The sequence below is a fragment of the Dendrobates tinctorius genome, unplaced genomic scaffold (assembly GCF_039654945.1).
Source record: "Dendrobates tinctorius isolate UK_male_01 unplaced genomic scaffold, ASM3965494v1 ptg000003l, whole genome shotgun sequence".
NCBI lineage: Eukaryota > Metazoa > Chordata > Amphibia > Anura > Dendrobatidae > Dendrobates > Dendrobates tinctorius.
The window spans coordinates 102498730-102526042 of record NW_027361671.1 but is presented as its reverse complement, the minus strand read 5'-3'; positions in this window follow the sequence as shown (position 1 = coordinate 102526042).

The following is a 27313-nucleotide window of genomic DNA, read 5'->3' as shown; positions in this document are numbered from 1 at the left end:
GAGACATGGTTCTGAGGTGGCCTACGTGGATTCGGGCTCGGCAGTTAACTTCATTCGACCTGAAGAGGTGGACAAATACCAAATTCCCGTGGTCACTCTGTCTAACCCCATCCAGATTGCCGCAGTGGATGGCAAACCGCTACAGGTGACCATCACCATGGTCACTGAAGAAGTGGAATTGCAAGTCAGAGCCTTACACCGAGAGACGATAGCCTTTTATGTTTTGCCTAAGCTCTCTCACGCCATTCTACTCGGTCTTCCATAGTTAAGGACTCATCAGCCTGTTCTCGACTGGTCTTCTGGGGAGACACTCCTCTGGGGGCACCAGTGCCAAGCTCGCTGTCTGACTCCTGTCCGCCTGGCGGCCGCTCCTCGGTCACCTCCAGACCTTCCGGGTCTTCCTCCAGCTTACAGCTCCTACGCCTTATGTTTTTGATAAGAAGGAAGCGGAGGTCCTTCCTCCACACCGGCCGCTTGACTGCCCAATTGAACTTGTTCCCTGTTCAACCCCTCCAAGGGGCAGAATCTACCCCCTGTCTCCCACAGAGACCACCTCCATGTACGAGTACGTCCGAGAGAACCTCGCCAAAGGCTTTATACGGAAATCCTCTTCGCCTGCAGGAGCCGGGTTCTTCTTCATCAAAAGGAAGGACGGAACTCTACGGTCGTGCATTGACTATAGGGGCTTGAATGAGATTACCATCAAGAACAGGTACCCTCTTCCACTCATTCCGGAGCTGTTTGACCCTCTCAGAGGGGCTCGGTTCTTCTCCAAGCTGGACCTCAGAGGAGCCTATAATCTGGTCCGTATCCGTGCAGGTGCCGAGTGGAAGACCGCTTTCAATACTCGAGACGGCCATTACGAGTACCTGGTCATGCCCTTTGGTCTCTGCAATGCTCCTGCGGTGTTTCAAGAGTTCGTCAATGAGATCTTCCGGGATCTCTTGTACTCCTGTGTGGTCGTGTACTTATACGACATCCTCGTCTTCTCGCCGGACCTCTCGTCCCACAGAAAGAGTGTTCGCCTGGTGCTACAGCGTCTTCGGTAGAACCGCCTGTATGCGAAGATAGAGAAATGTCTCTTCGAACAGACCTCTCTGCCGTTTCTGGGATACATTATCTCTGACGCTGGACTAAGGATGGATCCTGAGAAGTTGTCTGCTATTCTCAAATGGCCTCGCCCCGTCGGAGTAAGTGCGATACAACGCTTTCTCGGGTTCGCCAATTATTACCGGCAATTTGTCTCCCACTTCTCCGCGATCACAAGACCTATTTCTGCTCTCACCCGTAAAGGGACTACCCCCAAAGATTGGACTCCTAAGGTGGAAGAGGCCTTTCTGACCCTAAAACAGGCTTTCTCCACGGCTCCGGTCCTGCATCGCCCTGAGAGCAATCGACCTTTTGTACTCGAGGTGGACGCTTCCTCGACAGGTGCCCGAGCAGTATTGTCCCAGAGATCCGCCTCCGGTCGCCTGCACCCTTGTGGCTTCTTCTCGAAGGCCTTTTCTCAATCCGAGTGTAACTACTCGATCGGCGACCGGGAACTCCTGGCCATCAAGTTGGCCCTGGAGGAATGGCGTCACCTCCTGGAAGGAGCAGTCCATCCCTTTGTCATCTTCTCGGAATACAAGAATCTGGCCTATCTCCAGTCTGCCCAGAGACTCAACCCTCGTCAGGCCAGATGGTCCTTATTTTTCACCCGATTTGACTTTGAGCTCTGTTTCCGTCCTGGCAACAAGAATACCAAAGCCGATGCCCTGTCCAGGGTCTTCCAGTCACACAAAACCACGGAGGAACCTTCGCATATCATTGATCCCACCAGGATCATCACAGTGGCCCCAGTGAACTGGCTTGCTCATCCTCCAGGCCAGACGCTTATGCCTGAGAACCTCAAGCAAAAAGTCCTCCTATGGGGGCACTCCTCCAAACTGGCCGGCCATGCCGGAACTAAGAAGACCCTTGACCTTATCACGCATCACTACTGGTGGCCCACGCTTCGCCAAGATGTACTCGACTTTGTGGCTTCTTGTCCATCCTGTGCTAAAATCAAAGTGCCACGAAGACCTCCGTCTGGCTTGTTGCTTCCGTTGCCCGTCCCTGAGGTCCCTTGGGAAAACATTGCCATGGATTTCATCACCGACCTACCCTGTTCTTCGGGCTGCACAGTCATTTTGGTGTTGGTGGATCGTTTTTCCAAGATGGCTCACTTCGTCCCTCTGCCCGGTCTTCCCTCAGTGCCGGAGCTGGCCAAAGTTTTCATTCACCAAATCTTCAGACTCCATGGACTACCTAAATGCATTGTGTCTGAACGAGGGGTTCAGTTTACCTCCAAGTTCTGGCAATCACTTTGTAAGCTCATGAACAATTCCCTTGACTTCTCCTCGGCCTATCATCCACAGTCCAATGAACAGGTAGAGCGTACCAACCAGACGTTGACTGGGTACCTACGTCATTTCTCCAACGCCCAACAGAACGATTGGGTCGACTTACTCCCCTGGGCAGAGTTCGCTTATAACAACCATGCTGTCGAGTCCTCGGCCAAGTCTCCGTTCTTCATTGTTTTTGGCAGACATCCTGGTGTTCCCCTTCCGATAACCCCTGCCTCCAAGGTACCCACGGCCAACGCCTTGTCCTCTGAAATTTCCAAGATTTGGGCCGAGACCAATACGTCACTCAAAAGGTCCGCTGATCAGATGAAGAATTATGCCGACAAAAGGAGATTTGATCCTCCACCATATCGTGTCGGGGACAAAGTCTGGCTCTCCTCCAAATTCATCCGGTTGAAACTGCCCTCCTACAAGTTGGGACCACGCTACATTGGTCCGTTTGAAATTCTTGGATGTATCAACGAGGTCGCCTACAAATTGAGGTTGCCTGCTTCGCTTCGGGTCCCGAACACCTTCCACGTCTCTCTCCTGAAACCTGTGGTGCTGAATCGCTTCCATTCCTTGCCTGATTCTGGTCCTCAGCCGGTGGGTGCCGATGATGTCTTTGAAGTGCAGGACATTCTCGCTATGAAGAGGGTTAGAGGTAGGCCATTCTTTCTTGTTGATTGGAAGGGCTTTGGTCCTGAGGAGAGATCCTGGGAACCTCGGGAGAATATCAATGCTCCCCGTATCCTCAAGAGATTTCTTGCTAATCTCCGGGGAGGGCGGCTTAGGGGAGGGGGTACTGTTACACCGCTCCGACATACTCACCCGGTCTCTGCTCCCACGTCGTCTCTGCATATTCACCTGCCTTCCGCTCCCACGCTGCAGCCTCTCGCCACCTGATAGCCACGGCGGTCACCTCTGACAGGCTCGCGGCCGACGCCATCTATGCATACAATGCGCATGCGCCATAGGCCGCGTCCGCGCCTCCCTTCTGCTTCTTGTGCTCTGGCTGTGCCCTGACCCGGAAGCACCTTCGGACCAATGGCAGACCAGACGGGGCCATATCGGGCCGCTTCCCCCTGAGGTAGGTGCCTGATCATTGTGTTACCTTGCACACTGGGCCCTACTTCCTCCTATGCTCTCTGCAGCCTCTCGGTTCCGTCCTCGGTGTTTCATGCAGCAGCCTCGCAGCCCTGTCATCCGTGTTCCCAGCAGTATTCTCAGTCCTGCTCCAGTGTTCCTGTTCCCTCCTGCTCCTGCTCTGCTCCAGCGTTCCTGCTCCGTCCTACTCCAGTCCGGTTCCTGTGTTCCTGCTCCCATCCTACTTCAGTCCTGTTCCTGTGTTCCTGCTCCATCCTACTCGAGTCCTGTTCCTGGGTTCCTGTTCCATCCTACTCCAGTCCTGTCTCCGGTGTTCCTGCTCCATCCAGCTATCCACACTCCTACAGTCCTACTCCAGTCCTGTTCCTGTGTTCCTGTTCCATCCTACTCCAGTCCTGCCTTCGGTGTTTCTGCTCCATCCAGCTATCCACACTTCTACCGTCCTACTCCAGTCCTGTCTCCTGTGTTCCGCTCCTGCCATCTCTTCACGTTCCAGCCTTACAGTCTACACTTCAGTCCCGCACTCCTACTCCAGTCCATCCTGAGCCTTCCCTCTCGGTACCGGCTACTGCGGTACTTGAACCCCTGGGCTTGCTCCTAATGGTCCCTGTATAGGGGTCGGTTCCACCTGGCAGCTTGCCCGGGGCCCCTCAGTGCCACGGTCCAGTGGGTCCACTCCTGGAGTTTCCGTGTCCTGACCACCCACGCTAACACCATAATAGGCTTTCCTTCATTGTTTCATATATTGTTGACATATTTTCTGTTTTCACTGAAATTCAGTCTAGAGTACTATAATGGACTTCAAAGTCAGAGAGACCAGTTGGTGTACTAAAGGATCAGATTTATTTAAGCAAGGTTCCTCTTAGTTTTTAAATGATATTTGAGTGTCTAATAGAGAAGTTTTTCTTAATAAAAAAAATAAATTATGGCGGAGTAAAACCTCAATGGAAAATTATTTTGACCAAAGCATCATACCAAGTGCTTTACAGGTTAAAATATATTCCACTTTTGATCTTGAGGATGAAGATCTTACTAAAAGGTGGGAAGCTGCAGCTTGCTCATGTTTAATGCATCATTCAAAGTTTTTTTGAAAAAATTATTTACTTCTGAATTCAATTGATGAGGAGATCAATGAGCTACAGAAAATCATGGAACAAGATAAATCAAAAGAGGAATTGCAAATATTTTACGAGAATATAGAGAAAGACATGGAACTTTGCGAAAAAGAAATTAGTCAAATGAAGATGAAAAAATTCAGCGTGTTGTCACAGATTATGAGACTCACAAAGTATTTTGACGGTAAGATTATCAACTATCAACAGAAGAAAATCTTCATCTGACAATTCCTCATTACCTTGCGTTTTATCGGTATCAGAAAATGCCAACATATTGTATGCACAGGGCTTTAAATATGACAGAACAGTTAGAACGTGATTGGGAGGAAAAAGAAAAAAGCAGAAAATTAACTTAAGACAAGACGAGATGACCACCCTAAAGTAATCAATTTAACCACACATAATCTTACGGATATACAGATGTATATCTTGGAAAAAGGTTCAACTTTTTCTCCATCTGCAACTGTAGGTGCTTTTACGACCAAAAAACATATCCACTAATGATGAGCGAGTATACTCGTTGCTCTGGTTTTTTGGCGTTCTCGGAGATTTACTTTTTGTTGACGCAGCTGCATGATTTGCGGCTGCCAGACAGCCTGAATACATGTGGGAATTCCCTAACAAACAGGCAACCCCCACACGTATTCAGGCTGTCCAGCAGTTGCAAATCATGCAGCTACATCTACACAAACTAAATCTCCGAGCACAACAAAATACTCTGAGGTCATCCGAGCAACGAGTATACTTGCTTATCACGAATATCCACCTTTTTGCCCGCAAACTCACTCTCAAATGCTTTTTTTCATCATAAATCCAATATTGAGGACATTTTCAGCACTAAAGAGGAGAAAGAAGCCGTAGACATTTTAGAGTCTCTGGCAGAGTAGGACCCCTAAAGGTAAGTAATTTTCCTTATCATCTTTTTAACAAGTCGAAGAAATTTCCATCCTTAAATTTGTGTCCAACTGAGGATGCTTTTGTTAAATTAGTATCAGCTGAAATTGAACAACTGAAATTCAAGTTAATTCCTTCAACTAACATCAGTTTCAAAGAAAAGAGGGCTTTAAAAGATTTTCAGTCTTGGAGCGATGTGGTTTTTAAAACATCTGATGAGGATGGTAACTTGGTTATTTGGCCAGACTCAATGAATGAAGCAGAGGCTAATAGGTTTTTAAAAGATATTAATTGTTACCTAGTAACCCTTTGATTTCTTTTTAGTCAGAATATTTTAAGATTTTGGAAAAAGCCCATGAACAGGGCATTATCCCCCCAAAATTGATGGAGGCACCGATGGTGACTAATCCACGGATGCCAACATTCTATTTGATCCGTAAATTGCATAAAAATCAAATGAATCCACCTGGATGATCTAATGTGGTGGGTAATGAAGTGTTATGTGATCTGGTTGGTGCCAGTATCAATTTTTATGTCAAACAGTTGGTTGCTTGTCATCCTTCATTAAAGACACATCAGCAACTATTGAAAGGATGGTTAATTTTCATTTGGAGGATAATGCGATTATGGAAACAGCTGATGTTGAGGCATTATACACCTCAATAAAACATAGTGATAGATTACTAGTGGCATCATTGTTTTTTGAAGGGAAGTAATATTGAAAGTGAATCGGCAGATCTTTTAATGATTCTTTTGGAATTTGTTTTAACTACTAATTACTTCACCTTCAAAGATAAAATTTATCTTCAAGTTCAAGGTACTGTGATGGAGGCTTCTTGTGCCCCTATAATATACCAACCTTTTTTTGGGACCATGGGAAAGTAAAATTTTTCGAACTGATCCAGATAGGAAAGTTGACAAAGTTCAGAAAAGATTGAGATTCATGTTTTTTTTTATCTGGGAAAGCTCAATCAATGAAATGGATAGTTTCATGTAAAGAATGGATGACAATCATATCATCATTAACCCCTTTACCCCCCCAAGGCTGTTTGCACCTTCATGACCAGGCAAAATTTTACATTTCTAACCATTGTCACTTTATGAGATATTAACTCTATAAGGCTTCGACTGATTCTAAGACTCTTTTTGTGCAACATATAATACTTCATGATAGTGGTAACATTTCTACAATATGTCTTGCATTTATTTGTGAAGAAAATTGAAAAATGTTGAAAATTTACCAATTGTCAAATGGTGAATTCTTATGTCCTTAAAGTTATGTCACACAAAATAGTTAAAAAAATAACATTTCCCACATGTCTAATTTACATCAGCAACATGTTTTAAGCAATTTTTTTTGTTAGAAGGGTTAAAATTTGCCCAGCAATTTCTAATTTTTCCAACAAAATTTACAAAACAATTTCACATTTGAAGTGACTTTGAGAAGTCTATATGACAAAAAATACCCAAAAGTGACAACATTCTAAAAACGGCACCCTTCAAGGTGCTCAAAACCACATTCAAGAACTTTAGGTGACTCGTGGACAGATTTCTGGGATATAAAAGCCCTGCTCACCAAACTACAGGCAGATTTGGTCCCAAGAGAGAGATATGAGCAGATGCGGACCAGGAATGGTGCTGAGGCCAGCCTGACAGACCTCAGCAGAAAGTCTGCACCACCAGAGTGCCGGTCACTGCCTCACATGGTTCAGACTATGTCCGGAAAGATCCAGAGTTCTGCCTGAGCCGATCAAGACACAGAGACCAGACGTCACCTGTCAAGAGCTGAGCCCCAATCCTTTCTGCTCTTGGCCCAGGAGATGTTCGCTGACAGTCAATCAGCAAAGATCAGAGCAAGAAGATGGCAAGTAGAGAGGCACACCTGCGATTGCAGAGGAACAGCATGAGTGAGCAGGGCTGTCACTTCCAGTTTTAACAAATGGTATCGGGTCCGGCCGAGGTCACGACAACAGGTTTGGAGGTGGCTAGTTGATGCGTGGGAAGCTCAACACACTTTAATAGACTTCATCAGAAAGACTTGCAGCCTAGTGGGAAAACCCAGTGACCAGGGCCAGAGTTAAAGAGAGAACCTATGTGGTAACTCCCATGAAAGGGCATACCACCTTTGGAAAGTGGACATCAGTATTATATAGTGAAGAACTTTTGTTGCTATTTCACTTGTATTGTAATTTGGCTTATTGCTAATTTGCTTTATTATTGTCATCAACTGTTTACAATAGCAGTAAATTACTATTGTATTTAAACAGAATTTTATTGTTCATTGCTTTGCTTTGTCTATGCATTACATCTAGTCACTTGCATTACATTATGACTTAACCATTGTAACAATTTGGGAAATTTCTTACCCCTCCTTTTTAATTATTCCATGATCATCTGTGTGTGGTATTATTGTAAAGGTGGAAGTGTTTAGGAACCAGTGAAGCTCAGCCACAAAGAGTCAGACCATGTAAAGTTACAGAATGGAGTCGCAGAATGCTGAAGCGCATAAAAGTCGCTAACACTCTGTTGACTCAATTACTGCACAGCTATAATCCTCCTCTGGCATTAATAACAGCACAAACACTGTACATTGGAAGCTTCATGATATGAGTTTATCAAAATTAGGTCTATTTACTCTAGAAAAGAGAAGACTTAGGTGAGACTTAATATATGTACAAGTATATCAAGAGGGCAATACAGAGATCTCTCCAATGAACTGTTTGTACCAAGGACTGTGACAAGAACAAGGGGGCATTCTCTTCGTTTGGAGGAAAGACAATTTCTGCACCAGCATAGAAGAGGGTTCTTCACGGTAAGAGCAGTGAGGCTCTGTAATTCTCTTCTTGAGGAAGTGGTGATGGCCAACTCACTGAATGAATTTAAGAAAGGAATGGATGCTTTTCTTGTGAGTAACAGTATAGAAGGTTACGAATAACATAATATTATAGGTAGATGGTTGACCCAGCTAATGGGAAGGCATTTTTTTCCTTATGGAGAAAATTGGCTTCTACTCTGTGGGTTTTTTGCCTTCCCCAGGATCAACAATGCAGAACAGCTGCACTAAAAATAGGCTGAACTACTGTAGATGGACATAAGGTCTTCCTTCAGCCTTCAAAACTATGTTACTATGAGTTTCCAACTCTGAGCAGCTGCATGCAAGCCTTACATCAACAAGCACAATGAGAAGAGTCAGATTTGATTTCCAGTGAAGTCTGGATCAGTGGATACATTTTCAAACCTTTAGATCTAGCAGTCTGATGAACAAGTCTGGATTTGGTAAACGCAAGAAGAAAGTTCATTGCCTGACTTCATTGTGCCTTTACCCTTTAGTAGTGACAGTGATGGGAAATCTTACCAAAACATTATGGACAATTGGCATGTTTGGGAACAATTTAGGAATGGGACTTTTCTGTTTCAGCATGACTGCCCCAAGTGTAAACAGTAAAATCCATATAGTCTTTTGGTTTGGTGAGTTTGGGGTGGAATAATTAGACAGTTCATCGCAGAGACCTGACCTCAACCCTATCAAACACCGTTGGAATGAATGAGAAAAGGACCTATTGTCTAACATCAGCGTCTGATTTCATAAATGCTCTTCTGGATAAATGAGCAAAAATTTCCAGACACAAAAATTATTATAGAAATCCTTTTTAGAATCTTATATAATTTAGTGTATTAAAAGACTTTTTTTACATGTGTGCTGAAAGGCAGGTACAGGCGGCAGCAGGTTGTTATTGTGAGACTGCTGTGTACACATGCCATAATTACTGTGTTATTTAAACAGTTAGAATATTTACAGTACACACTGAGGTTGATGCTGATTATTACAACATAGTTTGCAGATATGCTATCCTACAGAGAGAAATCATGTGATTTATTTTTTTTAATAAGTAAAATAATTTACAAATGATAGCAGTATCCGCCATAAGTAATTATCAGTGGTTAGTGAAAATATTTATGAAAAATAGTGTCAGAAGTCAAAGTTCAATAGGCAGCTGTCACGCTGCAGCACTGCAGGTAAATGCAGAGTAACGCAAACTCCACTAGATGGCAGCAGAGTGGAGAGAGGGCTGGACTCCTGTTCAGGCCAGACCAGCAGCAATGCAGCAAGGCTACCACCAGGTGGCAACAGAATAGTCAGACAAGCCGGGCCGACACCAGAGAGTAGCGTAGTACCAAGGGGAATCCCACACTGTTGTGAGTTCATTTTCCCCTTCACCATTGAGGTCTGATGAACTCCCTCTTCTGGTGAAGGAAGGTAGTGAGGCTGATTACCAAGCATCTGGGCAGGATGATGATGACTGGGTGATGGGAATTGTTGACTGGATATAAGGCAGCTGACACCCTTCTGCCTTGCTGGTGATCTCTCTGAGGGATTCTAGGAGACCAGTCTGATTCCTGCTCCTCAAAAGCTAAGTTTTCTGCTCTGCCTTTTGCATTTGTGTTTTGGTTTTGGTTTTCCTTGTTTTTCTGGATTTCTGCCATTCCCTGCTGGGGTGTGCTGAATTCCTTCTTGCTCTGTCTTCAGAAGATACCTGAGTGCTGATATAGTCTTTTTGAAGCCTAGCGTCTTCAGGGCTTTTTTCCCTATCAGCTGTTGGCTCTGTTTTGATAGGGTTTTGGCGGATTACAGACAGCAGCTTTTCTATCCTGTCCTATGTAGTTAGCTTGGGCCCCATCTTTTGCTCAACCTATCTTTCTATCTGTGTGAGTGTTTTTTCATCTTGCTTCACCGTCATTATATGTTGGGGGCTGTCTATTGCTTTGGGGTCTGCTCTGGGGCAGTTTAGATTTCCCTTTCTGTCATTAGGCCTATGTAGTTCTCCGGCTGTGATCGAGGGGTCTAGGGCACCGTAGGAACCCCCCACGGCTACTGCTAGTTGTTGTTGATAGGTTCAGGGGTCTGTAATCCGATAGCTGCCAACTTCTTTGGTTTTCTGGACTTAGCTAGTATTTCTGTTTTTGCCTCCTACGGTGACTCATTCATAACACCACACACAGAGTCAGAGGAGCACAAAAAGGTCAGTACCAGTCCATAACAGAAATAACAGAAGGAAGGGACAGAATAAGGTCAGAGCCAAAGCAGAGTCGAGTACGGGGACGTCCAAACACACAGAGACACACAGAGTCGGGACGGGTAGGAGAGGGGTACAAAGACACATGTAAAGCCAGCTAAACGCAGCAGGACAAATTAGGCTCTCACCAGAGCCAGCTACACACGCCGCAGGCAGGAAATATAACTGGTACTGCCTGCAGGATGCAGCGCAGAGAACTAGCAGACCTGACTCTGTAACGAGGCAGAGAAAGTTAACCCCTGAATGACCAGACCGGGAAAGAAGAGACAAGACCTAAAACCCGGTCTGGATCATGACAGCATCACCATGCATATTATAGTGACGTAATTTACAGGATATGGAATCAGATACAAATCTCTAAGAGACTAGCCAGATAACCTTTATTAATCTAATTATCCTGGACTGTATAAAACTATACAAAATAAACTTAAAAAAAGGGATCTTCCATATCTATTTTGCACTGGCAGCATAAATTCAATCAAAATGGTGATCATCCGGTTACTACACACTTGGTCAAAATTGTTGGTACCCCTTGTTTAATGACAGAAAAACCCACAATGGTCACTAAAATAACTTGAATCTGACAAAAGTAATAGTAAATAAAAAAAATCTATGAAAACTAACGAATGAAAGTCAGACATTGCTTTTCAACCATGCTTCCACAGAATTTAAAAAAAAATAAAACTCATTAGATAGGCCTGGACAGAAATGATGGTACCCCGGAAAATAATGTGACAAAAGGGACATATTAAATCAAGGTGTGTCCACTAATTAGCATCACCGTTGTCTACAAACTTGGAATCAGTGAGTGGACCTGTATAGAGGGCTACAGATACTCACTGTGCTGTTTGGTGACATGGTGTGTATCACACTCAACAAGGACTAGAGGAGATTGGCAAGAAAATTATAGACAAACATGTTAAAGGTAAAAGTTATAAGACCATCTCCAAGCAGCTTGATGTTCCTGAGACTACAGTTATTATTCAGAAATTTAACCCCTTTACCCTCAAGGGTGGTTTGCACATTCATGACCGGGCCAATTTTTACATCTCTGACCACTATCCCTTTATGAGGTAATAACTCTGAAATGCTTCCATGGATCCCGGTGATTCTGACATTGTTTTCTCGTGACATATTGTACTTCAAGTTAGTGGCAAAATTTCATTGATATAACTTGCGTTTATTTGTGATAAAAATGGAAATTTGGTGAAAATTTTGAAAATTTTGCAATTTTCCAACTTTGAATTTTTATGCCCTTAAATCACAGAGATATGGCACACAAAAAACTTAATAACTAACATTTCCCACGTTTACTCTACATCAGCACAATTTTGGAACCAAAATTTTTTTTTTAAGGAAGTTATAAGGGTTAAAAATTGACCAGCGATTTCTCATTTTCACAACACCATTTTCTTTTAGGTACCACATCACATTTGAAGTCACTTTGAGGTGTCTATATGATAGAAAATACCCAAAAGTGACACCATTCTAAAAACGGCACCCCTCAAGGTGCTCAAAACCACATTTAAGAAGTTTATTAACCCTTCAGGTGCTTCACAGGAATTTTTTTAATGTTGAAAAAAAAATGAACATTTCACTTTTTTTCACAAAAAAATTACTTCAGGTCCAATTTTCTTTATTTTACCAAGGGTAACAGGAGAAATTAGATGCAAAATTTATTGTGCAATTTGTTCTGAATATGCTGATACCTGATATGTGAGGGGGAACCACTGTTTTGGCCCATGGCAGAGCTCAGAAGGAAAGAAGCGCCGTTTGACTTTTTCAATGCAAAATTGGCTGGAATTCAGATCGGACGCCATGTCACGTTTGGACAGCCGCTGATGTGCCTAAACAGTGGAAACTCCCCCACAAGTGACCCCATTTTGGAAACTAGACCCCCCAAGGAACTTATCTAGATATGTGGATATGTGGTGAGAACTTTGAACCCACAAGGACGTCACAGAAGTTTATAACGTACAGATGTACAATTAAAAAATCATATTTTTTCCACAACAATGATCTTTTCACCCCCAATTTTTATTTTCCCAAGGTAAACAGGACCCCAAAAGTTATTGTGCAATTTGTCCTGAGTACGCTAATACCCAACATGTGAGGGTAAACCACTGTTTGGGTGCATGGCAGAGCTCGGAAGGGAATGAGCGCAGTTTGACTTTTTCAACGCAGAATTGGCTTGATGCCATATCGCATTTGGATAGCCTCTGATGTGGCCAAACAGTGGAAGCCCCCACAAATGACACCATTTTGGAAACTAGACCCCCCAAGGAACTTATCTAGATATGTGGTGAGAACTTTGAACCCCCAAGGGCTTCACAGAAGTTTATAACGTACAGCTGTACAATTAAAAAATCATATTTTTTCCACAAAAATGATCTTTTCACCCCCAATTTTTATTTTCCCAAGGGTAACAAGACCCCAAAAGTTATTGTGCAATTTGTCCTGAGTACACTGATACCCCATATGTGGGGGTAAACCACTATTTGGGTGCATGGCAGAGCTCGGAAGGGAAGCAGCACCATTTGACTTTTTTGGCTGGAATTGAGATCGGACGCCATGCCGTGTTTGGAAAGCCCCTGATGCGCCTAAACAGTGGATATCCCCCACAAATGACACCATTTTGGAAACTAGACCCCCCCAAGGAACTTATCTAAATGTAATGGTGAACACTTTGAACCCCCAAGGGCTTCACAGAAGTTTATAACGCCCGGGCGTGAAAATAAAAAAATCAGATTTTTTCCACAAACATGATCTTTTAGTCCCCAATTTTTTTATTTTCTCAAGGGTACCACAAGAAATTGGACCCTAAATGTTGCTGTCCAATTTGTCCTGAGTACGCTGATATCCCATATGTGGGAGAAAACTACTGTATAGGCATACGGTGGGGCTCGGAAGGGAAGTAGTGACGTTTTGGAATGCAGACTTTGATGGAATGGTCTGCGGGTGTCATGTTGCCTTTGGAGAGCCCCTGAAGGGCTTCACCTAGAGATGACACTGGTGAGTCAGTGTGTTACCTGTACACTGACACTATGCACTATATACTATATATAGAGTGCCTTTGTACAATGTCACCAGTGATCACTGTATTACCTGTGCACTTAAACTATACACTATATAAATACCCTAAGCAACTTCCGGTTGTAACAACTTCCGTCCAGTTGTAACCGGTGACGTCACCGCACACCCCTTTCCATGTTAACCCTCAACACACACTCCTCTCACCTTTCACCATCTCCACTCACTCTTTCACTCCACATACGACCCTTTCTCTCACTCCGTCTCTCATACTCACGCCGTCATCGCCGCTGATCCACGATCCCCGACATCTTCTTCCGCCGGCGCCATCCTGGATGCAGACGTCCTCCACGCCGGCGACATGTTCTTGAGGCGACGCCATTTTGGATCGGCGAAATCCCGCGATAGTCAAGATGGCGTCGCCGCAAGAACATGTCGCCAGTGTGGAGGACGTCGGGATCCAAAATGGCGTCAGCGAAATCTCGCGATATTTCGCCGACGCCATTTTGGATCCAAACGGCATCCACGTCGGCGACATGTTCCTGCGGCGACGCTATTTTAGATATGCAAAATCCCGCAATACTCAAGATGGCGTCGCCGCAAGAACATGTCGCCGGCGAGGACGACGTCGGGATCCAAAATGGCGTTGGCGAAAACTCGCAAGATTTCGCCGATGCCATTTTGGATCCCGACGTCGTCCGTCCACGCCGGCGACATGTTCTTCCGGCGACGCCATCTTGACTATCGCGGGATTTCAAGATACTCAAGATGGCGTCGCCGCAAGAACATGTCGCCGGCGTGGACAACGTCTAGATCCAGGATGGCGCCGGCGGAAGAAGATGTCGGGGATCGTGGAGCAGCGGCGATGACGGCGTGAGTATGAGAGACGGAGTGAGAGAAGGGGTCGTATGTGGAGTGAAAGAGTGAGTGGCGATGGTGAAAGGTGAGAGGAGTGTGTGTGTTGAGGGTTAACATGGCAAGAGGTGTGATGCTATCGCATCCTCTCGATGCGATAGCATCGGGCCATAATCTAGTACACTATATTCAGAGTTCCTGTGTGCAATGTCACCAGTGATCACTGCATTACCTGTACACTGGCACTATATACAGAGGTCCTGTGCATGTCACTGGTGATCACTGTATTACCTGTACACAGACACTGCTTACTAAGTACAGATCTCCTGTGTATAATGGCACTTATGGTGATAGAATTATGTTTTTTTATTATTGATCAGTATTGTAGTATTTAGTCACCATGTGTTGGTAATATGTGGTCTGGGCATGATGCGGTGGTATTTGTCCCTTGTATGTGCTATTATTCTGTCACTGTGGTGGTAATATGTGGTCTGGACATGGTGCGGTGTTATTTTTACGTTTGGATGTGATATTATTGGTCATTTTAAAAATTGAAAAATAAGTAAAAAATATACCTAAATTGTATAGGATATTTTAACAAATGTTTAATAGGTTAGAGTAGAGTAGGGCCTGGCCAAAAGAGTCTACCTTGTCGTGGTGGCAGATTTAAAAAATCTTTTGGCCAAAACAACAGCTGCTGGCTGGCTGTGTGTGTGATCTGGAGATGGGAACTATTAATGTGTGATAGAAGTGGAGTTTTTCCAACAAAGAGAGGTGGGACTGTGGACAGTTCGAGGGGTGGTAGGCAGGGCTGGGGTGGAGCCTGGGTGGAGTCTCAAGGAGGCCCCGAAAATTTTATGGGGCCCCGAAATTCCTAGTGGCAGCCCTGATCGCTAATCTATTTTTCTGACTTTTGAGTCATGCAAATGTACATCTCTCTAATGCTGAACTACCTATCTAATGTATGATGAGCTGCTATTGCCTGTTTGAATATTTCCTGCACCAAGCTCTTGTGTTCGAACAATGATTTTAGGATTGACAAATTGAGCTTCTCCTTTAACAATAGGGCCAGGAGGATCAGCCACCGACGAGCGGGGCGCCAACTACGCAATCATAGGGTGCAACCTATGCAGCGATACAGGGATAGTACAATATATAGTCCCTTCGCTTGATATTGGTCAGATAACTGACTATACATGACCATTTCTGTTGACCCTATACCTATTGTAGCACCAGTGTTTTTGTAATATTGATGGTAGAATTGGACCTGCTGGTGCATATATTATCTCAGTTGGTACTGTGTTTGATCATATGACTTTTCTGCACCCCTTTCATTTAGGGCCACATAGGGTCAGCAGTGTGAGTGGGGGCGCCAACTTTAGGGTGACAACCTCCGCAGCAAGGCAGGGCAAGTTAGTACTTGAACAGGGTCAGGACCCCCCCAGCTTTACTATTTATGTGTTGTCTATATTTTATACATTTGGTGGTGGTGGTTGTATGCTAGTTCACTATTGAACAATTTTTATGACCTAATAAACGTTTTATTTTAATATATCTCATAAAGTATGTAGTCTAAATAGGCAGGTAATCACACTGAACGTGTGACAGCTGGATGGAACCCTACAGGCATGGCCAGATTGGACAGCTGGGCTGTCATTCACAAAATTTGACAGCCCAGCAGACCCTTGATCCAATAAGGTCGCTGGGCTCTCACTCTCAGTATACTTGGGACACAGTGAGTGGGGGAATCGTGGCCCTCATATATGACTATGAGGCTGTCAAGCTCGGGTCAGGAAACCTGCAGCCAGTTTGTGCATCACAGTCCGTACTGTGACACATGGATGTGTGAATATGGCATAGAAAATGGCTTACACAGGCCAGTTACTGTCCCATATAAACATGCTGGTGATCACGCAAAGAATGAGCAAAATGTATGTTTGTCAGGTGATTAGGTCATTTATGCAGGCAAAAAAATCATGGATATTGGCAGCGCATCACCTCATATTAATAATGGATGTTCTACCGATAACATAATGCAGTATGGGGTGCAGTATAGGGACAGAACAAGGTTCACTCACACTCATGCTAGCGTATAACACGACTGAGTGCAATGCGATGTTTTATCAGATAGCACTCATCGCAATGTTATTCTATGGAGCAGAGCAGATCTGCAATTATTTTCTCATGCTGCGAGTGCATCCGAGAATCGGATCGCACGCACCCATACAAGTCTATCGGTGCATGTGAAACATCGGACTGCACTCGGATGTAACCCAAGTGCAGTGCCATTACCGCAGACATCTGTTAGGTTCGGATTTCTGCGTTTACTCCGCAGGGAACCAGACCCTCACATTCTGCAGTCTCCTGCTGTTTATCTACTGCAGAGGAGATTGCAGAGGAGATTGCCTTGCAGCAAGTCTCTCCTGAGGCTAAGTCCTTCTGTCCTCCTACTGAGCATGCTCATGGGACGATCTCCCATTGGAGATCGGGAGTCATGTGCTCAGGTCCTGCTCCAGATCTCATTGGTCCATCTCAGAGATCTGGATGCCTGCGGAAGGTCCCGGCTGCTATAAAAGGCACGCATGGCTATTCCGCCATGCGCTAGTATAGACTTACTTGCTGCTGTGTGTATGAGGACAGATGTATGATTCTGGTGAATGACTCATTAAAAAAACCCTTCCCTCTGATATTACGTATGTGGTTAAGGACTGAGTTAGAATCAGCGCCAGCGCTTCTCTGCTGCAACATCCACAGCTGCTAGCGTCCGACATTGCGCTTGCGCCTTAGCCTTGTCGTTTAGCGGCAGTGTCCACGCCGCGCTGCAGTAGCAGCCCCTTTGCGTCCGCAGTTGCGACGCTCCGCACACGGTAGGTCTAGACGGGCGTAGTGCCGCCGTCTTGGGCTACTCCTGTGACCTGATACCGTGTGTGCGTTTTTACTGAGTACTGTGACCTCAACAGGCTCTTTTGTGTTTGTACTTATTTGACATCTCTGTGAATTAACTGAGATTGCTCTGCGCACCTGGGTGGAGTTTAACCCTGTGCGCATTTCCGCCATATTGCTCCTGCCACCACTTAGCAGCGGTTATATCCCCTACTGCACGGTGGACCCCGAGTGGCGAACGCACTTTATTATTATTTTTATTTAGTGCATTCTGCCGTTCCTAACAACATCCGCATTGGAGGAGATGGAGAAATTACTTTCTCCGTCTTTTCTCCCCTCTCTGGAGAGTAAAGCCTCACCCTTACTCAGTCCAATGAGTTCCTTTTCTCCCTGTAGCTATGTTTTCAGTGCAGTGGCAGCAGATTTAGAGAGCAGATTAACCCCATATGATATCTATATGTTTGGGGACATGACAGGTTTCCCATAAAATACCACATAGAAATGATTATGTGCAGCTAGATTGTACATAATCTACAATTCTCTATCACCAATACGCTTTAGAGGCTGTTGGGTAAAAGGTTAAATACACCAAAGCTCACAGGTGTCAGAGGTTTGGTCACAGATTGTCAACCTCATTGAGGATGTTTGAGGCCACTCACGTCCAAAACTGCAAGCTGTGCGCCCACTAGGAGAAACACTTATAAATATGCCGAGTCGATTGTCCCAATTTACCTTGCTAATAACTAAGATCCACGTTGCAACTAAATATAAGATTCAATTTTGCAGTGGTCAATGGCGATTTCATGAATAAATGAGATTGTGCTTTGTGAAATGTAGATGTGATCATAGGGTCCAAATTTCAGTTGTTTGAAAAACTTTGGTCATGGTGGCTTTCCTCTTGCCATGCTTATGGTAGTTACAGTGGGGAAAAAAAGTATTTAGTCAGTCAGCAATAGTGCAAGTTCCACCACTTAAAAAGATGAGAGGCGTCTGTAATTTACATCATAGGTAGACCTCAACTATGGGAGACAAACTGAGAAAAAAAAAATCCAGAAAATCACATTGTCTGTTTTTTTTTCATTTTATTTGCATATTATGGTGGAAAATAAGTATTTGGTCAGAAACAAAATTTCATCTCAATACTTTGTGATATATCCTTTGTTGGCAATGACAGAGGTCAAACGTTTTCTGTAAGTCTTCACAAGGTTGCCACACACTGTTGTTGGTATGTTGGCCCATTCCTCCATGCAGATCTCCTCTAGAGCAGTGATGTTTTTGGCTTTTCGCTTGGCAACACGGACTTTCAACTCCCTCCAAAGGTTTTCTATAGGGTTGAGATCTGGAGACTGGCTAGGCCACTCCAGGACCTTGAAATGCTTCTTACGAAGCCACTCCTTCGTTGCCCTGGCGGTGTGCTTTGGATCATTGTCATGTTGAAAGACCCAGCCACGTTTCATCTTCAATACCCTTGCTGATGGAAGGAGGTTTGCACTCAAAATCTCACGATACATGGCCCCATTCATTCTTTCATGTACCCGGATCAGTCGTCCTGGCCCCTTTGCAGAGAAACAGCCCCAAAGCATGATGTTTCCACCACCATGCTTTACAGTAGGTATGGTGTTTGATGGATGCAACTCAGTATTCTTTTTCCTCCAAACACGACAAGTTGTGTTTCTACCAAACAGTTCCAGTTTGGTTTCATCAGACCATAGGACATTCTCCCAAAACTCCTCTGGATCATCCAAATGCTCTCTAGCAAACTTCAGACGGGCCCGGACATGTACAGGCTTAAGCAGTGGGACACGTCTGGCTCTGCAGGATCTGAGTCCATGGTGGCGTAGTGTGTTACTTATGGTAGGCCTTGTTACATTGGTCCCAGCTCTCTGCAGTTCATTCACTAGGTCCCCCCGCGTGGTTCTGGGATTTTTGCTCACCGTTCTTGTGATCATTCTGACCCCACGGGGTGGGATTTTGCGTGAAGCACCAGATCGAGGGAGATTATCAGTGGTCTTGTATGTCTTCCATTTTCTAATTATTGCTCCCACAGTTGATTTCTTCACTCCAAGCTGGTTGGCTATTGCAGATTCAGTCTTCCCAGCCTTCTGCAGGGCTACAATTTTGTTTCTGGTGTCCTTTGACAGCTCTTTGGTATTCACCATAGTGGAGTTTGGAGTCAGACTGTTTGAGGGTGTGCACAGGTGTCTTTTTATACTGATAACAAGTTTAAACAGGTGCCATTACTACAGGTAATGAGTGGAGGAAAGAGGAGACTCTTGAAGAAGTTACAGGTCTGTGAGAGCCAGAAATCTTGATTGCTTGTTTCTGACCAAATACTTATTTTCCACCATAATATGCAAATAAAATGAAAAAAAACAGACAATGTGATTTTCTGGATTTTTTTTTCTCAGTTTGTCTCCCATAGTTGAGGTCTACCTATGATGTAAACTACAGACGCCTCTCATCTTTTTAAGTGGTGGAACTTGCACTATTGCTGACTGACTAAATACTTTTTTTCCCCACTGTATATGTCACTTTAATCACTTAATTGAGGAGCCAACTTTAGCCTTAATGACAGAGATTTTTAAATCTGACGACATTTTATCTAGCAATAACTCTGGAATGCTTGAACACATCCTATTGATTCTGAGACAGTTTTTTTGTGATCCATTATTCGTTATGTCAGTGGTAAATTTAGGTTGATATGTTTTACATATTTAATGAAAATATCTGAAATTTAATGAGTATTTAGAAAAATTTGCAGTTTTCATACTTTGAACGTTTATATCTTAAAACCAGAGAGTCAAACTGTGCAAATTAGTTAATTTAGAACATTTACCATTTCCCACATTGTTTTATTTTGTCAGGGTGTTAGAAGGGCTAAAATTTTGCTGCAATTTTTCATTTTTTTCAATTAAATTTACAAATCCTATTTTTTATTGAACTATTCAGCTCTGAGGTGACTGAGTGGCCTATATATTGAAAGACATCTAAGGATAGTTTCACACTAGCGTTCAGCAGAGCTGCGGAGGGCTGCGTAGTTCCTCCGTGAAGCTCCGCCCACTTCCACACACCCCCGGTCAGCTCCACCTATGTCTGCACACGGCCTGCGTACCTATCTTTAACATTGGGTACGCAGGCCGTGCGGATGCGTCCCCATGCGTCATTTTGACTATTCGGCGACGCAACAAAATGCAATACATTGCATTCGACACAGGTCGCCGCAGCGTCAAAACAACGCAAGCGAACGCATCCGCACGGCCTGTGTACCCAATGCTAAAGATAGGTACGCAGGTCGCATGCAGACATAGGCGGAGCTGACCGGAGGAGGTGAGGCAGTGGGCGGAGCTTCTCGGAGGAACTACGCAGCCCTCCGCTGCTCTGCCGAACTTAAATGTGAAGCCGGACTAAGAGTGATACCATTTTCCACACTGAAAGAAAAAAACACATACCTCGCTCCTGTTTCCCCGGGACCCTGCTCCTGACTCCGGTGCACTGACTCAGCAGCAGCGCAATGAAGTGACATCATCACGTTTGCGTCTCACATGTTGATTAGTGAAAGAAGGAGCTGGCGGCCCTGTCCTCCACCAATGTATTCACCGCTGTCTGCATCCTGAGGGTGTGGATAATGGTGACAGCAGGAAGCGGCAGACGGGCATGTAGACACTATCTGAAATTTAGGCACACAGTAGAGCTCAGAAAGGAGGAAGCTATTTGGATTAGGGAGCACAGATGTCACTGGATTTTATTTGAGAGGGAGTCATGTTGCTTTTCTGGAGCCTTTGTGGGAAGAAGGGCCCCCGCCGCGTGTCCGGGCTGGAACCAAGGGGACCATCACCTAGGTTCCGGGGGAAACTGTTCCCGGGGGACAGAGTTCAGGGACGGACCGTTGAGATGGACAGATGGACTGGGGGAGGAGCCAGTATAAAAGGGGAGGGGAACGCTAGTCACCTTGAGTCAGCAGACTGGGACAGAAGCAGCAGGAGACCGTGGGAGCGACTGAGAACCAGAGCGACTTATCAGAGCCAGGAGAGACGTTCCTCGGGGACATCAGAGGGACGGCGCCGAGACAACCGTCCGAGAGCCGCTGCCCCGCTTCTGCCCGCGGCCGCCTCAGCTCGCGGCCGCTGCTGCCTCGCCCCTGCCCGCGGCTGCGGCCTGCCCGCGGTCGCTCGCAGCCGTTGCCGCCTCGCTCCGGCCCGCGGCTGCTGCTTGTCCCTCACCACCCGCGGCCACCCTGCTCCTACCCGTGGCCACAGCAAGTCCAGTGCCTCCGCCGGCCACCGCTGTCCCACTCCGGTCCGCGGCAAGGGCGGGGCCGTTGCTCGCTGCGGATTCCCCGTTGCAGCTGGTAGCTGCGCAGGTGGTCTGCCCCTCGCCACCACACATCGCTGCCGCTTGCCCCAGTCCGGGGGCTGCGGCCCATCCATCCAAGGACTCCTCCGGGGCCTGTGGTGCTCCAGTGTCATCGGAGCGCTGGAGCGCTCGAAGACTTCGTCAATGCTTCATCAACTGTGCCTAGCGACTGCTACGCCGAAAGACCACCATCCCGAACGGCGAGGGACATCTGGACAGCTAAGTTGACTATATAATTAAGGACCCGTAGTCGGCCATACTGCGGCCCTATAGTGACCGGCTCTTGCCGGACGTAGTCGTGTTCTACCCCGTTTGTGTTTGCTTGTATAGAGCCCCTGCGAGGGCAATTCTTGTTTCCCCTTTGGTTGGTTAGGCTACAACTGAGGACAGTAACCTCTAGGCCTATAAACATTAATACTAAAAGCACTTAACCGTCTCGCTCCTCGTCACTGCATCCTGTGTACCTGCGAGTACCACACCTTTAAGGTACCTGTAAAGTGCAAACCCCTATTTATCCTTGACAGATCTGAGTGTGGGGACTTGATTTTTGCGAGATGTGTTGAAATTTTTAAGGCTAATTTGACATTTATCCTTTGCTGTAAACTGAACATTTACGTTGAGGTTTCCATCTAAATCCCCAAAAATGAGAATTGGACGAAACCGCCAATGGAACTATTCACTATAATGAGGCAGATAAAGTCACTTTGAACACTGTCTTGCCTATGTGTCCCATCTTTTATTAATGCACACAACTATGATAGAAGACACTTTTGTGTGCTAAAAAGACGCCTACGTTTTATTTACTTATTCTTTTACAACATTCTCCAGACAGTATAAGTTGATGTTTTTCAGTTCAGTACGATTACAGTGATACCAGATTTATATTGTTTCTTTTTTTTATAATTTGGTACTTTTGCACACATAAAAAAAATATTAAAAAAGGTTGTTTTTTTTTCTTTTTTTGAGAGCTACACCTTTTTTCATTTCAGTCTGATATAGCTATGTGGTTGCTTTGTTTTTTACAGGATGAGTTGAAGATTTTATTTATTCTGGGTGCATAATTTTTGTTCAAATTACTAATGCAGAATTAAAGGAAATCTGTCACCACATTTGACCTATCTAAACTATAAATACGGCCATACAGATTACAGACTGCGGAAAAAAAGTCCTACCTGGGTGTCTCATATCAGATGCCTTGTTGCTGAGAAATTATCTTTCATCACTTTATATAAATGACCTCTTTTAGGCTCTGGGGAGGACACTTCCTGGGAAATTACTCTGCCTCCAGAGATTATTTTACATGAAGGGGAGTTACCAGTGTGAGGTATAATGGTTACCACTGTTACCAGGGTGATGTGTAATGGTTACCAGTGTGATATATAGTGGCCACTCTCTGCTCTCCTGATCTCACTGTTGAGCTGTATGTAATTATAACTGACACATCTACAAATTCCTCTCAGCTTCAGCTTCCATCTCACAGGCAGACAGGGCTGCAATATTGTTACAATACAGCAGAGCTCAGAGAGAAGCAAAATGTGTTTGCAAGAAGAAAAATTTAATTTCTCATGTTCTGTTTTAATTGCTTGTTTCACACTGGTAGCTCCCCATTCATGTAAAATAAACTCTGGAGGCAGAGCTGCTGTATTTTTCGGACTGTAAGACACACTGGACCATAAAATGCACCTAGGTTTTAGAGGAGGAAATTAGGAAAAAATATTGAAGCAAAAATGTGGTCAATTCTGTACTTAATATACCCTATCCTGGTATATATGGTCCCCTCATCCCCACCCTGATACACGTGGCCCCCTCATCCCTATCCTGGTATGCATGGCCCCCCTCATTACTACCCTGGCCTGCATGGCTCCCTCATCCCTATCCTGGTGTGCATGGCCCTCATCCCCATCTTGGTATGCTTGCCTCCTCATCCTTAGACTGGTATACATGTCCCCCTTATCCTGGCAGGAATGATTGCCCTCATCCCTCTCCTGGTATGTGGGCCTTCATCTCATCTTAGTATACATGGTCCCATCGTTAACCTGGTATGATTGGCCCCCATCCCAGTCCTGGTATGCATGGTCACATACTTACCCTGGTGTTGTGAGTTCATTTTCCCCTTCGTCACTGGGGTCTGGTGAACTCCCTATTCTGGTAAAGGAAGGTAATGAGCCTGATTATCAGGCACCTGAGTCTAATGAGGATGACTGGCTGAGTGGAGTCACGGACTGGATATAAGGCTGCCGACGCCCTTCTGCCCTGCGGGTGATTTCTCTGTGGACTTCTAGGACACCAGTCTGATTCCTGCTCCTCTAAAGCTAAGTTTTCTGTTTTGCCTGTTAGCTTTTTTGTTTTGTTTTTTTGTTTTCCTTGCTTTTCAATATTCTGCCATTCCCTGCTGGGGTGAGCTGAATCTCCTTTTGCCTGTAGCTCTGTCTTCAGTATATTCCTGAGTACTGACATAGCTTTTTTGAAGCCTAGCATCTTCAGGGCCTTTTTCACTGTCAGTCTGTTGGCTCTTATTTTCATAGGGTTTTTCACGGATTGCAGACAGCAGCCTTCCTGTCCTTTTCTATCTAGTTAGCTTGGGCCCCTCTTTGCTCAGTCTATCTTTCTGTCTGTGTTAGTATTTTCATCTTGCTTCACCGTCATTATATGTTGGGGGCTGCCTATTTCTTTGGGGTCTGCTCTGGGGCAGTTTAGATTTTCCCTTTCTTTCTTTAGGCCTATTTAATTCTCCGGCTGTGATCGAGGGGTCTAGGGCATCGTAGGAACCCCCCACGGCTACTGCTAGTTGTGTTGATAGGTTCAGGGGTCTGCAATCCGATAGCTGCCAACTTCTCTGGTTTTCTGGACTTAGCTAGCATTTCTGTTTTTGCCTCCTACGGTGACTCATTCATAACACCCTGGTATGATTGGCCCCATCCCAGATCTGATATGCATGCTCCCATCCTTATCTGTATATGATTGGCCCCCACCCCCATCCTGGTATGCATGGCCCCATCAGAAAACATTAAAAAACAAACCATTACACTTACCTTCCCAGCACTCCCTCGCAATGTCCTACTCTGATGTCAGCAGCTGCTTAATGCTTTTAAGCAGGGACATCATGCGCTGCTTGCAAGCCAAAGGGCAGCTGCCGGAATACTCATTGCTCTGCACGCCAGGACTGTGCGTGCAGAGAGCACTGAGTATTCATTGCTCTCTAGCAAGCACAGTGTCAGCCAGAGCCTTCCTGCAGCTGCCGGCGGTCACGTGTGCCGATGCTTAAGAGAAATTAATATTCATGTAATGGGGTGAATATTAATTTCTCTTAAGTATCGGCACACGTGACTGCTGGCAGCAGCAGGAAGGCTCTGGCTGACACTGTGCACGCTAGAGAGCAATGAATACTCAGTGCTTTTGGCGGACACAGTCCTGGCGCGCAGAGCATTGAGTATTCCGGCAGCTGCCCTTCAGCTTGCAAACAGCACATGACATCCCTGCCATGCACTGCTTACAAGCATAAAGCAGCTGCTGACATTGGATCAGGACGCTTTGAGAGGGTGCCGCGAAGGTAAGTGGTGTAATGGTTTGTTTTTTTAACTTTTTCTGATGGGGCTTGCATACCAGGATGGGGGTGGGGGCCAATGATACCAGGATAAGCAAAGGATGGGGCCAATCATACCAGAACCGGGATAGGGGGCCAATCATACCAGGATGCCACTAAAGAGAAATGAATATTCTTTGCCCGCCACACCCATGGGCGTGGAAAGCAGTGAATATTCATTTCTCTTTAGCAGCGGGCACAGGAGTTAGCCGCAGCCGCCGGCTCCTGCCTCTGTGACCTGCTGCTCCACCGAAACCGCTCCTCCACCTCCCCACCAGAGCCAGTACATCCGGACTATTAGACACATCCCCCATTTTCCACCACATTTTTGGAGAGAAAAGGCGCGTCTTATAGTCCGAAAAATACAGTATCTTCCAGGCACCAGCCGTCCCATAGCCTAGAACAGGTCATTTATTTAACGTGATAAAAAATGATTTCTCAACAAGACAAATTCCCTTTAACAAGATACAGCAATTTAGCAATTGCATTTATTTATTTCTTACCCTATTCCCTGTGCAGTAAAGGGGGAAAGATAGTGATATTCTTCGGAGCAGTACAATTATAGTGATTCCAGCTTTTTGTGTGTCAGCATGATAAAAAGCAAAACTGTTGGCTAGAATTTTAATTTATTTTTTTCACCATACAGGATAAATAAAGTGACAGTTTTATATTTTGGGCTGTTCTGCACTTGACAATATCAATTATTGGCAAAATATTTTTTTTCTTTTTTCTTTTTAACTCTATTTATATTTTTACTTACGGTAGTTCCACTATGGGACTTGAACATTTTCCATTTTGATTATCATTGGTCTTCTACAATGCAAAACTTCTGCACTGCAGTGCTTGGGAACTGTAAGTTTTACACTGACTCAGCCTGTTAGGCCCAAACATACGTTGGGTCTAATAGGCCACGGTATCACCAGTCCATTACTTGGCCTCAGTTTGCCTTGTCAACTATGAGGAATCCTGATAACAGGTTGCTGATTGGATTAAATTGAGAGCGAGCCATGATTGGTGCTAAAACCAGTTATGATCTATGCAGATTCACTGGTTAGTGGGCGCTATTTACTTATGCCACCTTTTATGGCATTAAGGAATAAGGTCCTTTACTGACCATAGGTGTAGAGGCTGTTGCTAAGGACTTTTTAAACCAACTACAGGAGCTAAGTACGCCCCTTGCTTGGCAAAAACTTTTATGCAAGTTCCCACCCAATTGTTTTGCTTCTTTCTTTGCCCCACTCTTCCTTGATTGACATCAATGGCCTACAAGAGTCATAGGTAGGCACAAATAGATGGAAAACAAATTTGGGAAGGTGCACTGAACTGTTGGGCACGCCAAGGGTGCATCGAGCACATGTCTTAGGTTTGAGCAGTAATTTTGTGTTGACAGATTCCTATTAAAGTAGTTTTTTTTAATTCAAAGTAACTACTACGTTCTATTCTAGGAATCTTTTTGAATAATACTATTTCTGTACACTAGACCCTAGTTTTACCTGAACAGTTAAGTGAAAGTTACACTTATGAGCTCTTATTTTTATGTATGCTGTTGACTAATATTTGCTACGTGCAGTGTACTATATCTTTATATGGGAATATATTTTATATGCTTGACACTAAGTTAATATCTGTTATATGATTTGCAGCTGTTAGACGGCCTCAACACATGTGGAGATTGAGTAACAAACAGGCAATCCCCACATGTGTTGAGTGTTATGATGAGTCACCGAAGGAGGAAAAAACAAAATACCAGCTAAGTCCAGAAAAACCAGAGAGGTTGGCAGCTATCGGATTGCAGACCCCTGAACCTATCCACAACAACTAGCAGTAGCCGTGGGGGGTTCCTACGGTGCCCTAGACCCCTCGATCACAGCCGGAGAGCTACATAGCCTAAAGACAGAAAGGGGAAAAACTAAACTGCCCCAGAGCAGATCCCAAAGCAATAGGCAGCCCCCAACATATAATGACGGTGAAGCAAGATGAAAACACTAACACAGATAGAAAGATAGGTTGAGCAAATGATGGGGCCCAAGCTAACTACATAGGACAGGATAG